General features: G+C 40.2%; 1 long non-coding RNA gene across 7 annotated transcripts; it reads right to left on the bottom strand.

Annotated features, from left to right (window-relative positions):
- Positions 1–815: 815 nt before the first annotated feature.
- On the bottom strand, positions 816–6,657 carry LOC140579475 (uncharacterized). 7 transcript variants are annotated; one of them, XR_011983485.1, is made up of 9 exons: positions 6,200–6,505; positions 5,358–5,609; positions 4,203–4,371; positions 1,915–3,861; positions 1,769–1,819; positions 1,631–1,675; positions 1,482–1,546; positions 1,297–1,405; positions 816–1,179 (listed from the first exon to the last, which is right to left on the bottom strand). It is a non-coding gene; the product is annotated as an uncharacterized lncRNA (long non-coding RNA). The 7 variants fall into 7 exon arrangements; XR_011983482.1 differs by adding an exon at positions 6,544–6,657 and having other exon boundaries at positions 1,631–3,861; positions 6,200–6,330; XR_011983487.1 differs by having other exon boundaries at positions 1,631–1,975; positions 2,440–3,861; positions 6,200–6,507.
- Between the last annotated feature and the right edge of the window lie 11,736 nt (positions 6,658–18,393).

Genomic DNA, 18,393 nt, shown 5'->3' with positions numbered 1-18,393 from the left:
TAAAAAATAACTTTGATTAACCGCATTCCATGATTCTGGTCACGGTGACTGAAAAATCATCACGTTAACCCAAACCATATACCTATTTGAACCTGATGCTAACACTAGCATCCATAATAAAAAGGTCTTAGCATAATTTATACATTTTGAGTTTTAACCACTTGCACTTTGAAAGTTTAATATTAACTAATGCTGAAGATGACTAAAATATTACTGGCACCACTATACTCTACCTGGATATTCTCTGCCAAATTGCAAGGCCTCTGCCAGTGCGTGTGTGTGCGCGCGCAAGTGAGCGAGAAGGGTCTGGCTGCAGACACTGTGGAGCTCCACAGTAGGCGGAAACACGTGACCTCCACAGTAGGCGGAAACACGTGGAGATCCACAATAAGCGGAAACACGTGACTTCAAATTTGAACACAGTTACGTCGCACGAGAAATGTTTTTGTGTTGTATCCCGTATTGCAATATATTGGAATAAAAGGTTTAAAAAATATAGGATGTACTTAAAATAGACAAATTAATAACAATTGACTTTGACAGCGAAAACTAAATTGCGTTTTTGTTACTGTTGATGATGCTGAGAAATAAACATGGTTCTAATTAAGTGTTTTTAATTCGTAAAATGTATAAAAATATTATTGATTACAAGCTAATACATTACTGTTAATAGCAACTAAGCTTTTTAATGTTACAAGTATAAACAATGCTGTTACATTTGCACTGTAATCTTTTATTTTAAATTCTAGTAGTATAATTTCCCCATGGGGATCAATAAAGTTCAACTATAAGTATGAACATGGAAACAAGTGAACAAAATTTTGAAATAAGTTTAATTGTAATTTTTTATTTACATTGAAAAAAACAACACATTAAAAAAAACAAACAGCCAGTGCCTTCCTCCGTCCATTATTTTTCAAACATAGCATTGACCTTTAGCCCCTGCTCGTCAACACATGCCTGTAGAAAGAGCTCCATGTCCTCCGCACACTGAAAAACAAAGATGAAGAAGTCCCTTGCTTCAGTGTCTTCTTCCTCCAGCATCTCTCTTAAGACCCTCTGCTGGTCCTCTTTATTTAAGGACAGATATTTTGGCATGGTTACGTGTTCATGGAAAAGCGCCTTGTTTTGGACAACCCACTGCACAGCAGTATGCAGATCTTGAACAACTGCTGGCTCCTGTGTCAAGCAAATGGGGATAAAAACTTAGATATTCTCTGAAGCAGAACAGTTATTTTAACAGTGAGTCAAGTCACTAACCATTTAATTACACAAATGTTTAAAGTGAATACTGACCTGACTGACTTCCAGTAACTTGCGCTTTTTCAGTCTGAAAATGGGCACATGTTGTCCTTGAAGCACAACTTTGGCGTCCTCTCTCCAGTGTGCAAAAAGCTTGCCATAGCTTAACAGAAAATTTTGATATTGTTAATGTGTCTAAACCTTGAGACAATATAGCACAGAAGCCAAAATATAAATACCTCCTAAGATCAAAGTTCTCCATCAACAGCAAGCACCACCATTTCCGCAAGTAGGGCATGTCTGACTGTAAAATATCAATATGAAACATGTTTAATAACTTTCAAAAGATTCAAGACTCCATTGCTCTCAAATGAAATAGGATACTTACTATAGTATAATCAAATGGTGCATCCAGTGCCACGTAGAGAGCAGACTGTTTGGGACAAAAAATAAAAATTACATTGTTTTGGAGCTTAATTTAACTTTTGTATGAATCTCAAGGAAAACTGAATAACAGAAAAATAACCATTAGCATGAAGATCCCACAGTCAATTCCAAAGTCTTGGCTCGAAAAACCCTTTTACAGAGAAAATAAAGGTTCATTAATAAAATCCCTTAAAAGACGACTAGCGTAATTCATGTAATTCACCATACACTCACACCATTACATACCTTCAAGTGAAAGCTATTTTTTTCTGACCACTGCCCTGGAATGATCTTCACTGCAAGATTCCTTTTTCCAAGACAATTACATTCACAAGTTAACAGACATCATCATGATGGGTGTGAAATGCTATTTGCTAATAGCACCAACTTTAAGTACAAGCCTTAGGAACACAGCCTTAGGAACACGGCCTGGACACAACAAAATGTAAAAGTACAGTCACATGCTCCCAGTTGGTTAAAGTGTGTCATACATAGCAATTTCAGTTTTATTTTCAGGTTGGCATAATTTATAAACTGATTTTTAATGGTGCTTTATGTTAAACACTAGATTTTGAAAACCCTATTAATGTGTGAAACTCTCATCTAAAGACAGCATCGTTGATCTGTACACCATGTGGCACTGAGGACACAATCTATGGTATGTTGAAACATCTGTTAAAGGCAAACCACATTAATTTCAAAACATTAGTATAGGAGCAATTATAAGTCATAATTCCACACTGAGATTTAATCTGATTCATTACAACTTACTCTCAATCATTCCCATCATGCTGACAATCCTTGCTTTATTAGTAATTAGAACAGCCTCGTCAAGTTTAGGGTAGTCTGGGCACACCTGGCACAGAGTTTCAAAAGGAATGAGCTGTCTCTGATGTTCCATTTTCTGTGACATGACATCTTCTGGAAGAGATTGAAGAATTTTTTTCTCTTTAAATATATAGCGGATACTTTCCGCAGCAGCATTGTCTTCACAGGAAGAACCCTCCTGAGTCATCAGTGATGGGGGGCCTGATGATAGTGGCACATTTGACTGGAAGAGGTCTCTCTCTGTCTGAAAGAGATGCCATTTAGCAATGCTTTTATGAGGGCATGATATTCGTGGCTTTGCACAAGCACAATGCCAGGTATTCCTCTGAGCATTGTAAGTCACAAATATTCTGCCAAGACGGCAGAAACTGTGTATTTCAGGCTCAAGTACAGAGAAACATATCTGTGAGGAGGATCCACCAAAATCTACCCTCACACAAAGTGGAACATGTGTCATCTGGGCAGCTTTCTGTCTCCTTAAGCATGCCGTAGCCTTGTCCTCTCCGAAGAATTTCAGGACCACCATTTCCATCAAAATAGCTTCTTGAAGAAATACCTCTTTCACAGTTTCTCTACAGTAATCTAGTGAGCGAATGTGCTCACATAAACTGTAGCCTAGTCCGCTCCGCTGAGCCAGCAACTGATATTGCTGACATTCCTCCAGCTCACATCTGACACTGTGAGATCTCCCCCATGTTTTCCTCTGAACGTGAACTGGCACTGAAAACCCATGGCCAGTTCTCTGCACAGCAAATAAGCCAGTAGTCTCATCTACACAAACACACTGCAGATGACAGGCCAGGTAAACATCCAGTGATCTGTTTGAATGCCTCCTCATCATGTGAGCCTTTAAGTTTTTTTTAAGAAGACTAAGACCACAGTGAGGGCATTTCATTCTTATTGACTTCCCATAAGCCACAGTTTCATTCAGCACAGAGGGTAGAGCATATGAATGTTCTACCAATGGTTCAGAAGACTGTTTAGACACTGGACAGAGGACATCGGGAGGGAGACGGGGCTCCTCGGAGAGTGCAGCGGGAGGGAGACGGGGCTCCTCGGAAAGTGCAGCGGGAGGGAGACGGGGCTCCTCGGAAAGTGCAGCGGGAGGGAGACGGGGCTCCTCGGAGAGTGCAGCGGGAGGGAGACGGGGCTCCTCGGAGAGTGCAGCGGGAGGGAGACGGGGCTCCTCGGATAGTGCAGCGGGGAGCAGTCCTGACAGTGGTGGCTGACTTGGTATTGAAGAATGCTGACATGATAATAAATGTCTTGCCATATCCCAGCGCCGTATGATTGTCCTGTTACAGACAGGGCAGTGAAAGTGTCCTGTCCTCCTACATGGCAGCCTGCACCGGCATATAATTTTGTCTGTAAGAGAGAAAAAAAACACATGTAGTTTAAACGTAGTTATATAGAATGCAATCAATTTATCTAACAGAGTGTACATGTTAACAAAAGCATAAATAAAATAATGACCATCCAATCCTCTATAGTAAAAGCAAAAGGGTATGGATCACATGTGCCATCAAGCAATGTGGTGAAGAGGAAAGAAAAATATATTTAATAAAAACAAGTTTTTTCTTGCTGATGAATGCACTGAACTGTACAATGTGATAGCAACTTTTAAGTCAACAAAGACACTACAGAAGTTCTGAAAACAAGTGCATAACTATATTTATAACTATAAACTATATTTAATACCAACATACCTTTGAAAGGCAAAGCATTTTTAATGTGTCCATTTATATGTTCCTCAATCTTTGCCCTGACAGTAGGGCTGAAAGTAGGGCACAGAGGGCAGTGAAAGAGTCTCCTGCAACATGTTGTGCATTCCTGCAGTGCTGGCTTTGAGGCAGAATCACAGATTGATATGTGCATCTAAAACAGAGAGAAAAGAAGATAAACACCATATACACATTTGAACTATTTTGATGCTACTTTATGCTACTGTATGTTCTTCAAAGTGCCGAGACCCTTATTCTACTGACCACATTGAGGGAGCAGAGAAAATGTACTAGACAACAGATTAAGTTGAAATTATGAGATCAAATACATTTTGGATGTAAAAAAAAAAAAACAGTTCAGGTTTTAGCAGAAATAACACATTACACTTAGCATGTAATAGTGATTTCTCAATGTTACACTGGTAACAATTACTGTTTAAAACCACTGTGCTTCGTGATAACGATTTAGCAGAATAACATGAAAGAACCATGAAGATTTGGGGAGAAAGGTCTATACAAAAAGATACTTTACAAGACTTTTAATTGTGACATACGTATGTATTGACATACAACACATACAATTTAACAAAGGCGAACTAAAAACCGGGCAATAAAAAAGCATTAGAGAAAAGAATAAAGAATAGAAGTATTTATAAATATATAAATCTCTTTCTGAAGCACTTTACAACGTCGATGCAGGTGGAATGAGAGACATGAATAAAGCGCAATATGCAGTAAATGGAACAATGCACATTGATGTTACAGACAATGAAAAGTAGTGAAGTGAATTTGTTCAATAGGAAACAAAAAACAAATACATTTGAAACTGACCACTATATTCCAACAATAACTAATTCTAATGCAAAATGTGGTTTAGAGATATTTTTGGTCATGTCGCTCACAGAAGCCCTTAATCCAGCTCTCTTACTTAAACCAGGGCCAGGAAACAAACATCGGTGTGTTTCTCTGCCATGGAGCACGATAAAAAAAAAAAACAAGTTTAAAAATGACCTTCGTTTTAAATATTCCATGTTGATACGCATACAAAGTGCCAACATGATCAGTTTAAGCAGACTAGTTGAATACTAGAATTACTAAATTACTAACAGTACATTTGTATATGAATGACTCTGTACCAACCTTTACGATCCACTTGCGCGGTTTCCACTGAATCTATGCAGATCACGTGTTTCCGCCTACTGTGGAGGAGTGACGTGTTTCCGCTTAGTGTGGAGGTCACGTGTTTCCGCTTAGTGTGGAGGTCACGTGTTTCCGCTTAGTGTGGAGCTCCACACCTACAGTGTCTGCAGCCAGGCGCTCTTGAAGTGAGCCTGTGTGCTTGCCTGGCGCCGCTGAGTCACGTGACGGTAATGTTGGCATCAAATTACAAGACTGAGGAGGAGGAGCAAAGCCTGTCGTGTACTTATCGTTTTATCAATTATGTCATAACGACAATATCCTCGATATAATTTGCTTTCAGGGTTTCACACACTATCACAGCCTTAACCTGGACTGCGGACATCTAAAAGAAAAATATGGGTAGGGAATATGGCGCACTAGAAAAATAAAACATATCCCTTTTTTCCCTTTTACACATAACGAACTCATATCACAACAACATGTACATATCGATGACACATTACAACATCCAAGGTTTACGTAATCTCAATGGGCAAATGAAGCATTATTTAAATCCCCGGTAGATTTTTTTCCTTTACTTTTTATATCCCGCCATAGCACAATGAACATTTTCCCTTAACTCAGTCCCGTAACACTCACCGAAAAACTAAAGGATTACTCTTTTTTTTCCCCCCCAAATTACTTTTAATTTAAGAAAAGCTAAAATTAAACCAGCTGCTGGCTTGGTAGCTCCACCATGCCGGCCTGTCTTATTCCACTTTCCGTGCGCTTCTCTCCTTCTTTCTATATATTTTTCTTTAAGAGCTCTGCTAAACTGCCACACTCCTAATCCAGGTCTTTACCTTCGGCATGTAACACACCCTCCGCGTAGAACAGGGCTTCTCCGTCTCATCCGTCTTCTTGATCACATCTTTCACCATGCTGACTTTCTCCACCTTCTCGCTGCTGTTCTTTTCCACGGCCTCATTTTTTTCTAAATGGGTGTCAGATTCCTTAGCTGTTATTTAAATTGTAACGGTCATTTTAATTTCAATCTTAACTACTTTCATTTCTTTGCTCTCCATTTTTAAGATATTAAGTCTCTTCAAAATGCAGGCACTCGCCAAGATGCTCGAAAGAAGTTTGAGAAAAGAAGTACATGTGATTCAAAAGTAATCAAGCTGTTGCCACGGACGCCCATTCGTACCATAACCAAACAATACGATCCTATGCAGGTCGTCGGCGACTTTCGGCTGCGATCGGCTCCGACTGACCGGTCGTAGGTCCGGTGTTCTGACGAGTTGAGCTACCTATCGAGACGTGCTATCCGGCCTTTTTGCGCATGTGCAGTTCCACCGTTTTGGGATTAGGGTTAGGTTTTAGGGGGTAAGGTTAGGGTTAAGGTAAGGGTTTTAGGGGGTTTGGGGGGTTTAGGGTAAGGGGTATCGATTAGCACTACGGTAGGATGTTTTGATGAAGTAGGACGTTTTGTCAGAACACCGGCCGTAAGCAGGTTGCCGACTCTGACGCATCTGGAGCGAGACTCAGGCTTTCAGACTCAAACGCTCACAGCAATCAATCTTATGGCGAATCTCTATTCATCCATTTTAAACCCAAAATTGGCTACATCAAAAGCGTTGGGGCAGTTTGCAAACCCTAAATACTATTTGCAAGGTAATAAAACTGTTAGGTACATGTAGCCTAAGTACGTGTGTAAATCTCACGCCAACCAGCTGACCAAAGTTGGCAACCCTGCGTAAGTCACCCCTTTATTTTATATGCAAAAATGATTGTATGCAGGGGGCACATACCTGGTGTGCAAGTACTGTACTCATTCGCTGTCTAAACCGATACGCGCTGCAATGTACAGTAGCAGCGCAAATGCGTATTTTTTTCATGTGCATTCGCGCTGTTATGACAAGAAATCACTGTGCATTCTAGCCTTCATGCCGCGAAAGAAGTACAAATTAGCCACATAAATATTCAATTGCAACGGTAATTTTTTGTCATAACAGCGTGAATGCACATAAAATAAATACGTATTTGCGCTGCGCTACAAAAAGGAATTGCCGCGCGTGTACTGGGAATGCGCACTTGCGTACCATGCAGTTACTGTATGTGTGCTCCTGATCATATGTATAGTATGCCTATATCGTACAATAAATTATATATTTAAGCCGTATTGTTTGGTGTTTTTTAATCTTTTAATCATAATTTTCTTCGTTCATTCCTGCCGACAGTTGGCAGACATACGCTCCGGGTAACACGATCACAGCCAGACGCGGCACAACAGTGAAGGATCGGGAAACAAGGGATTTATTGGGGAAAACAGCCAGGAACACGAGGCAATACAGGTAGCGACTTCAATGACAGGACTGGGGAAACATACGTTGATGCGGAGTTAAATACATAGGACTAATGGAAACAACTCGAAACAGCTGAGGATATCGGGATTCCACATGAGGTTAACGAGGGGGCGTGGCACACTGGAGGCGGGGATGAGCGGGGCATGATAATTGTAAGATAGACCACCATGAATTGCTGGGCTGTCACTCAGTACCGGAAGGCGAACCACAGTTCTGCATACAAAGATCGGCGTCAGTGGACCTGCAGCAGCATACCTGTAAGTTTACATAAGTGCAAGCTACCTGTAAACCCTGCTGACTAGTTTGTACAAAAAATGAGCCTATGATAGATTACTGGTGATTTTTATGTCGGGTATCAGAATGACATTATTAGGTATACAATGCATTGTATATGGAAAAAAAGTTAAGTCGAAATCATAGAAAAACCAGACCTGCTGGAGCAAAACTAAATATACTAAAAATGTTTGTTTATGAAGGGTGTTTGAAAAATGTCATTTGATATTATTCACCAAATTTGATGTCGGCTAGTGTAATTTATGTTGAACTTTAATTGTAAATCGTGACAAAACCAGACGTGTGGTGGCAAATTGGAAGCCATATTCTGAAACTACATTAAAATCTGTAGAACATGCACTTGTTGTTGTTAAATCACCTAACAAAAACTTTTAAAATGTCTGCTGGTATATTATATATCTATGCTATATCTTTATTTAGGCCATAATATGTGCTCTTGATGTGTTGTTTTTCAGTGAGCTGGAGGCATTTGACAAAAACATCCTTTTAGAAATGCATGAGGATTTTTCTTTTTGAAAAGTAGTGTATCTGTAAGGTTTGTGACACAACAGAGAAATTAAATATTATGTTTCAATCCTCAGGGTCAAGACTCTGGTCTCCAGCTCACTGTTCTCTGTTACATTTCCATGGCCATTTTGTCCGATAATATTATTGGATTTTTCTATGCTATATTTTTATGTGTAGTTATTGTGTGCTGTGTAAATTATTATAAATAATAGTTTCTTTTCCTTGTGATGTACAGTATAGAGTAGGTGATATCTATCACAACAAGTAAACGGGAAATAACGGGAAAGTCATATTTTATTATTGTGAAATTTTCAAAAATGTGTTATTATTTAGATTTACAGATTTAAAATAAAATGTGTTCTCTATTATAGATTCCAACACAACTGTAATAATAATAATGCATCATTTTTCGTAACAAGTGTTACTTAAGAACTTAAAAAAGAAAAATTCCAGTGTTCCATTTCAAAATAACACAGCTATAGTTAGACTACAGGTATTTTATTAGTGTTGGCTTGTAACTTACTTTAAAGTGGTGTAGTAAATCCTTAGCTGTTCTAGCTGATCCATGACCCATGAATTGGGATCCCAGGTATCTGGACTGGACTCGATCCTCTTTCCAGTAACGAACATGTAGGTTCAGTTGCTTGGTTTTAGTCATTTGGCTGAGGGTTTTGTCAAACATCAAAGTAAAACTGCCACTGCTGACATCGGCCACGAGGAGTTTAATGATGTGAGGAGCCAAACCAAATTTTGTGAAATAGGCTGTTTTGTCTTTACCACACATAAAGTTTATTGCGATTTCCAAGTCGGGAAACATAGCTCGGAAAATATCTCAGACTCCCTCATTAGCGCTTATGGCAAGCCGTTTTAACATTTAATCAAGTCGCATTCCTATCCGTAATTACATTTTAGATATACACAATATCATTTCTCCTAGTCAAAATTATACTCTTACTAGTCAGAATGGCAATTACAGATATCCACAATTGCATTCTTACTAGTAGAAAATGTATTTCAAGATATCTAAAACTTTATTTGTCCTAGTTACAATTCTATTTGAGATATCTTTAAATCATTAAAAAGTATAAGTGGCCGTTTTGACATTTAATCGCTAGACTGGATATGTATTGCAGATATCCGTAATTCAATTCTTCCTAGTCAAAAAGAGCATTCCAGATATCCACAATGACATTCTTCCTATCCACAACTGTCATTTCCAGAATGAACATTCTGGATATCTAAAATATAATTGTGGATATCTGAAATTAAAAGCCTAATAGACATGAATGACAAAAATGACGTCATTTCTCCTCAGAAGAATGACGTTGTGGATATCTGAAATGACACTTGTGGTTAGGACGAATGTCATTGTGGATATCTGAAATGTTCTTTTTGACTAGGAAGAATTGAATTAGAGATATCTGCAATACATATCCAGTCTAGCGATTAAATGTTAAAACAGCTTGCCATAAGTGCTGTAGGATTGGTGTCTTGTTACGCTGTGCAGACACCACAGTACCTCTGCCTGAAGGGTAGCGGTGGACCCAAACGTAGTCCTGAGGTCTGTTACTGTAACTGATGTTGTGGTTGCTGCTGGGTTCGGAGATGGAGCTGAAGTCCGTGAAACTGTTGAGACTGAACAGAACTGAGAAATGGCAGGCGTCTGTTCGCGGGTTTTGGCAGCAGCTTTGTGCTTCTCGCTCTGCATACTGTATGCGACTCTACAGCTTAACTCCCATTGAACCAGGTTTAAAATGCTTCTTGCACAGCATACAGCGGGTCTCATAGCTATTACCAGGAACTGGTTTTAACCATGTCGCAAAGGTGGGATTATCCATCCAGTTAACGTTAGACTTGCACTTCCCCATGACTGACGCGTCCATTAGCAAAAAACTGCTAATGTGCGTACCTGAAAAAGCGCCGCTCCCACACACAAGACTGGAAATGCTGGCGGTTCTGCTCATTCCGATGTCATACACAAAAATGCAAAACACCAATTAGCAATTCGCCAAATTCTTTAGAGATTACCAGAAAAACATATAGCAATCTTGTCTATTGGGTCTGTGGTATTTTAAGACCTTTGAACTCTGGATTCTAGTCATTTTTAAAGATATTTAAGGCCTTCATTTTGGAAAGTCCAATTTAAGACTTTTTAAGGATCCGTGGATACCCTGCTCCTATACATTAAACACGAGGGTTTACCCTCATCCAACTGACTGGGGGCTGCAAAGACCCTAGAGGTATATAATTTTTGTCATATCTCACAGGTGCTTTTTTAAATTCCAGTTATTTATGAATTTGGCAATCAATCAACATCATTGTTTTCTGTTTTGATGAGTGTTTTTTAAAAATACAAATGTTTTGGGTCCTCTGTGATCTCAGTCAAAAGTGTCCAATTCCGCCTATGCAGTTCTGATAAACTGTTTATTCAGTTAATGTTTGCCAAGTGTCCTAATTTAAAGGCATCTAGGGGCACTCTGCCAGTCAATTTCACGAAGACTGGCAGAGATTTCCACATGAGCTCTGTAGATAACCTGCCATGCTGCTGTTCCTAAGGTAACACGATGTTTAAAGTCCATCCATCCATTTTCTGCAACCGATTGTTCTATTATGGTTGGCGGGGGGTCCAGAGCCAATCCCAGACACTATGGGAGCAAGGCGGGTGACAACCCAGGATGGGGCGCCCATCTGCTATGTTTTAATTGATACTGTGCATAATTTAAAATAACCTTTACAGTTCTTGTTTGCTATGTTGCATATACAGGAACACTACCCCCCCGCCAATTAATGTTTAAATACCGTTATATCATTAAGGAAGGTTTACTGTTGATCACTTGAGATTACGGTCTTCATGTGCATTTTTTATTCATACCTCTTGTAATGTATAATCAGTTACACACTTGAATGTGGTAAGCTGAAGTACAGCCTTGCAGCATTCATTACAAGTTTATTACACCTATATGACCATAATGATTTTTCCCCATCATATTAATGTGGATTTGGATAAAAATGTCTTCTTTTACATAAAAATAATTCATGTATATTTCAGTTAACCAAATGTCAGCCTCACTGTAGGTAACAAAGCAGAGACATTTTTCTCCCTCACAGACCAAAAACAAGGGGTTTTAACTGCTGAGGTCAACATGTGACAACTACACAGTAATGACTGGTTAAGATGTTTCTGTGACAAACATAAACTCATTGTGTGTAGGGCAAGTACAGCAGTATTCATAGGAAGTCAGGACTCACACTGAAATTCCTTACATTTGGATATACACTTACCTAAAGGATTATTAGGAGCACCATTGTAGGATCACACATGCACATATCACAGGGCCTAAATTCCAGGTGGCCTGAGACAAGGCCGAGCCTGGTACGAGAGGCACCAAAGGGGGGTTACACACACACACAGATAACCAGGGAGGCTAGCACTCCAACTTTTATTGCCCAAAGATTTAGGGACCTACAGACAAGCAGAGTGGACTTCACGGACAAGGGTCCCTCGACTTGGCACACAACCCCCTCCACCTACACTCACTCTGCCTTACATCTCACTCACCCAACAGACGAACACCCTAAAGGAAATTTCATTTAAGTTTGGCTTTTGTATACCCTGTACAGTATATTGATTTACTCACGACTACTAGTCTCAATATACAGATACGTTATGTTTGTATGTGTCCTTAGACAATCTTAGTGTTTTGTGTGCCACCCTTATAACCATGTTCACGGAGTATCACCTATTTCACCCCTTTGCACTTGAACACATATAAATTTAAATAAATATTGTTCTCTTCCAACATTCCTTTGTGGTCCTTATCTGATCTTGGTGGACGGTTACCAAGTTTCGTTGTTTCTACCATGCTATGTTAAAAGAACTGAATTTAGGTGTATCGTATCCATTCTGGAGAAGATGAATTGGCATAAGCCACACCAAACAAAATATGTTGTTTCCAGATGTGCAACTTATATTGTTATTACCACAAACTAACGGCCACGCCTATCTATGGATAAGATGTGCTGTTTGTAATATGAATATTTGATGTAATATCTGCACAAAGTGTAACATCTGTTGAGGTGCAACCCAAAACACCTGTATCCCATACTGATGTGAATGAGTCACATAGATAAAATAATTAATTGTTTAATCAATTAATGCAGATGGTATGAGGTATGTACCTGTGAAGCTGGTATGGCATATTTGGTGTCAAACTGATGGAAAATCACTCCTGATTCCAAATCTGGTCAGTGATTACCATATAAGTGGATGTATCAAAAGTTATAACAGCTTAATGAAAATCATCAGTAAAGGGAGAATCAGTCGGGCCATAAATCCCAAAAGGACTGATACAGACCCCCTTCCGAAAGCCCGCCAAATGGATGGCCAGCCATTGGGCCAGGATTCGAATTCCTGGTCATCCCTATTCATGAACTTTAGACCATAAAAACCTGGACCTCAGAACAAAGCAGCGCAGAGAACAACCAGCAGCTGCGCAGAGAATAACCGCCAGCCCGAAGAAGAACATCAGCCGGGGCAAACAGATCATCAAGTGTTGAGAACACCCAGCAGCCGTACAGAAAAGACCATCAGCCCGGGAGCAGAGAAGCCCACCAGAAACCCTCCGGTGAAGGCCCAGCTGAACAGAGAACAGCACCCAAGACAAAGCTTTACCAGGAGAGAGAATTCAAAGGGACTCCACTCCACTGCTTAAAACGCCGCGCCTTCCTGAGTGCCATCGGCTCAGCAGCTCTGCCATCAACTGCCAAGACCCCCCCCCCCCCCACTCTTCAACCAAGTAAACCAACTTCCTTTCATTCTAACAACTTAAGCTGTTCTGTTAACCTGGTATAAGACTTTAGGGTCGTGTTTCCACAAGCTGTGCTTGCTTTGCAGAACAGTATTTCCCATATAAGGTTACTCATTTATATCCGGTCATTGCATTTTCATAATTACATTGTTTGTTTTATTCCGTTATTTCGTGTTTGTTGTTTGTGTTAGGTGTAATGTCTGTCTTATGTCAGTTGTAGTGTTAGCTAGGAATAAATGCATGTCTTTTACACAACTTTAGCCTCCGTTATTGTGTGTCTCATAATAAGTTCCTGCCTTTGTGCCTCTGAACCTCAAACTCGCCTGAAACATCGCGAGACTCTCTCTCATCGGCCGTGATGGGGGCTTCGCTACCAATTGTTTACATTACCTGGTGACGCAGCTCGGTGGACGAGCCTTCTAACCCAGGTTACTAAGTGATACTGGTAATTAGTGAATCCCGTTTAAGTCTCACATTAACAGACTCACGGGGATACCGCAATCGAGTTTGGAGGAGCCGACCATTCGGCATAACAATTGATTAATAATCAGCATTAAATAATAATTAATTAAACTTTAATTAATTCAAACATATTGGTGGAGATATAAAAATTTACCTGAGCTAATAATTCCTACACCATACTAATACGGTGTTTGACCCCCTTTCGCCTTCAGAACTGCCTTAATTCTATGTGGCATTGATTCAACAAGGTGCTGAAAGCATTCTTTAGAAATGTTGGCCCATATTGATAGGATAGCATCTTGCAGTTGATGGAGATTTGTGGGATGCACATCCAGGGCACGAAGCTCCCGTTCTACCACATCCCAAAGATGCTCTATTGGGTTGAGATCTGGTGACTGTGGGGGCCATTTTAGTACAGTGTACTCATTGTCATGTTCAAGAAACCAATTTGAAATGATTCGAGCTTTGTGACATGGTGCATTATCCTGCTGGAAGTAGCCATCAGAGGATGGGTACATGGTGGTCATAAAGGGATGGACATGGTCAGAAACAATGCTCAGGTAGGCCGTGGCATTTAAACGATGCCCAATTGGCACTAAGGGGCCTAAAGTGTGCCAAGAAAACATCCCCCACACCATTACACCACCACCACTAGCCTGCACAGTGGTAACAAGGCATGATGGATCCATGTTCTCATTCTGTTTACGCCAAATTCTGACTCTACCATTTGAATGTCTCAACAGAAATCGAGACTCATCAGACCAGGCAACATTTTTCCAGTCTTCAACTGTCCAATTTTGGTGAGCTCGTGCAAATTGTAGCCTCTTTTTCCTATTTGTAGTGGAGATGAGTGGTACCCGGTGGGGTCTTCTGCTGTTGTAGCCCATCCGCCTCAAGGTTGTGCGTGTTGTGGCTTCACAAATGCTTTGCTGCATACCTCGGTTGTAACGAGTGGTTATTTCAGTCAAAGTTGCTCTTCTATCAGCTTGAATCAGTCGGCCCATTCTCCTCTGACCTCTAGCATCAACAAGGCATTTTCGCCCACAGGACTGCCGCATACTGGATGTTTTTCCCTTTGCACACCATTCTTTGTAAACCCTAGAAATGGTTGTGCGTGAAAATCCCAGTAACTGAGCAGATTGTGAAATACTCAGACCGGCCCGTCTGGCACCAACAACCATGCCACGCTCAAAATTGCTTAAATCACCTTTCTTTCCCATTCTGACATTCAGTTTGGAGTTCAGGAGATTGTCTTGACCAGGACCACACTCCTAAATGCATTGAAGCAACTGCCATGTGATTGGTTGATTAGATAATTGCATTAATGACAAATTGAACAGGTGTTCCTAATAATCCTTTAGGTGAGTGTACATCACAAGGAAAAGAAACTATTATTTATAATAATTTACACAGCACACAATAACTACACATAAAAATATAGCATAGAAAAATCCAATAATATTATCGGACAAAATGGCCATGGAAATGTAACAGAGAACAGTGAGCTGGAGACCAGAGTCTTGACCCTGAGGATTGAAACATAATATTTAATTTCTCTGTTGTGTCACAAACCTTACAGATACACTACTTTTCAAAAAGAAAAATCCTCATGCATTTCTAAAAGGATGTTTTTGTCAAATGCCTCCAGCTCACTGAAAAACAACACATCAAGAGCACATATTATGGCCTAAATAAAGATATAGCATAGATATATAATATACCAGCAGACATTTTAAAAGTTTTTGTTAGGTGATTTAACAACAACAAGTGCATGTTCTACAGATTTTAATGTAGTTTCAGAATATGGCTTCCAATTTGCCACCACACGTCTGGTTTTGTCACGATTTACAATTAAAGTTCAACATAAATTACACTAGCCGACATCAAATTTGGTGAATAATATCAAATGACATTTTTCAAACACCCTTCATAAACAAACATTTTTAGTATATTTAGTTTTGCTCCAGCAGGTCTGGTTTTTCTATGATTTCGACTTAACTTTTTTTCCATATACAATGCATTGTATACCTAATAATGTCATTCTGATACCCGACATAAAAATCACCAGTAATCTATCATAGACTCATTTTTTGTACAAACTAGTCAGCAGGGTTTACAGGTAGCTTGCACTTATGTAAACTTACAGGTATGCTGCTGCAGGTCCACTGACGCCGATCTTTGTATGCAGAACTGTGGTTCGCCTTCCGGTACTGAGTGACAGCCCAGCAATTCATGGTGGTCTATCTTACAATTATCATGCCCCGCTCATCCCCGCCTCCAGTGTGCCACGCCCCCTCGTTAACCTCATGTGGAATCCCGATATCCTCAGCTGTTTCGAGTTGTTTCCATTAGTCCTATGTATTTAACTCCGCATCAACGTATGTTTCCCCAGTCCTGTCATTGAAGTCGCTACCTGTATTGCCTCGTGTTCCTGGCTGTTTTCCCCAATAAATCCCTTGTTTCCCGATCCTTCACTGTTGTGCCGCGTCTGGCTGTGATCGTGTTACCCGGAGCGTATGTCTGCCAACTGTCGGCAGGAATGAACGAAGAAAATTATGATTAAAAGATTAAAAAACACCAAACAATACGGCTTAAATATATAATTTATTGTACGATATAGGCCTACTATACATATGATCAGGAGCGCACATACAGTAACTGCATGGTACGCAAGTGCGCATTCCCAGTACACGCGCGGCAATTCCTTGTTGTAGCGCAACGCAAATACGTATTTATTTTATGTGCATTCACGCTGTTATGACAAAAAATTACCGTTGCAATTGAATATTTATGTGGCTAATTTGTACTTCTTTCGCGGCATGAAGGCTAGAATGCACAGTGATTTCTTGTCATAACAGCGCGAATGCACATGAAAAAAATACGCATTTGCGCTGCTACTGTACATTGCAGCGCGTATCGGTTTAGACAGCGAATGAGTACAGTACTTGCACACCAGGTATGTGCCTCCTGCATACTGAAGGGTTAATTATTTAAGAAATACAACTAATAATTTTATGACTGTATGGCCTCTAACCCAATGAAGAAAATAGACAAGGGAACTGAGACTAGGATGAGGTGATCTTACCCGTAAATGGGAAAAAGCAGGAACTTACAGCAAGGGAACGGGTCAAGATGACCTTGTTCTAGACACTAAGAGAACAGGAACCCATCTTATTGCTGACACTCATTTTTTACCCTTGTTTGGGAACATGCACACATACTAACTAGAGCAAAAGCTAAAGTATGATGTAGTCACGTAGATGGAAAAGTACAGACGAGGGGGGCCACACCCCAAAAGGCCTATAAAGACCTAGAGCCGACCCCTAGAGTTGGAGCATCTTCTTGTACATGCTGAATGTATGTCGGATGTTTGCTCCCAGATTGCGCAATCTGTCAGGGAATAAACTGGTGACTTGCAACCACTCCTCGACTGTGCAGTGAATCTCTTCTCATCAACGGACCCGGCGGAGTTCTGACTCCAACAATTTGGGGGCTCGTCCGGGATGAGCAGGAGATCTGCAAGATTCGGCTAAGTGTTGACGAAGCCCACTTGGACACAGAGAACTGCGGGGCCCGATTAGAAGAGGTAAGCAGAGCCTGTTATATCAAAATCTGCATATTGGTCATGTCAAATTGAGCAGTTTGAAGTGTCCAGTGGCCCGTCTGTAAATTAGCACAGAGAGGGGGTTGCGGGTACCAGGTATATGTGGGGTTGATGTACTGTGTCTTGTGTGGTTTATGCCTTGTGTATAAGGAGTGAGTATGGTAAGTCTGTGAGTGTAGAAAAACCGGAGTTTAAAAAAAAAAAAAAAAAAAATATAAGAGATTTAAAAAATAGAAAAAAAGTAATAAGAAGAGATATAAAAAATAAAAAAAAATAATAAGAGATAGCAAAAAAAAAAAAAAAAAAAAGGGAATAGAGGGTACGGGACCCTGTCCGGCCGAAAAGTAAGTAAATAAAAAGAGGTACAGGGACACATTTTAAGGAAAAGACGGTCCGGACCCATTTTAAGGAACGGAGGGTGTAGGACCCCGCATAGTCTTGGGTGTGGCGACCTCCCTATTGGTTGACAAGCTGGTAGGCGAGCTGGGTATTGGGACCCGGGGAATTCAAGACCCCCAAACAGAAGGTGGGGAGAGGAACTAAGGTCCCTCTCCAAAAGGGCTGGAAGTCCCGAGGCATGGAGTCTCAAAAATGCTAGGAGGTGTATGAATGTGATGATTTGGCTGAGATTGAGAGTGTGAGGTATGCCCTACTCCGGGGAATGTGAATGAAGAATTATTGTTTGTAAGGCTGTTTTGTGTATTGGTGGTGTTTAATAGTAGGACATTACACTACAATAAAAGGTGTAGGAAGTGTAGCTGGGTGAACCCCCACCCAGAGGTAAAAGCGCTGCTAGAAGAAAATAAAGATAAATAAATAAATAATAATAATAAATGATATAAAAAAAAAAAAAAGGGATTAAAGCAGAATAGAGAAGTAATATATAATAATAAAAATTAATACTAAATAATAGGAATAAAATAAAGCTAACATAGCTGGCCCAATTACAATGGATCGCGAGTTTGATAGAGAGCCAGATGACGGAGGATGGGCACCTCCTAAAAATACAGTGTGGA

The sequence above is a fragment of the Paramormyrops kingsleyae genome, chromosome 18 (genome assembly GCF_048594095.1).
Source record: "Paramormyrops kingsleyae isolate MSU_618 chromosome 18, PKINGS_0.4, whole genome shotgun sequence".
Taxonomy (NCBI): domain Eukaryota; kingdom Metazoa; phylum Chordata; class Actinopteri; order Osteoglossiformes; family Mormyridae; genus Paramormyrops; species Paramormyrops kingsleyae.
This window is presented reverse-complemented; position numbering and strand designations above follow the sequence as displayed.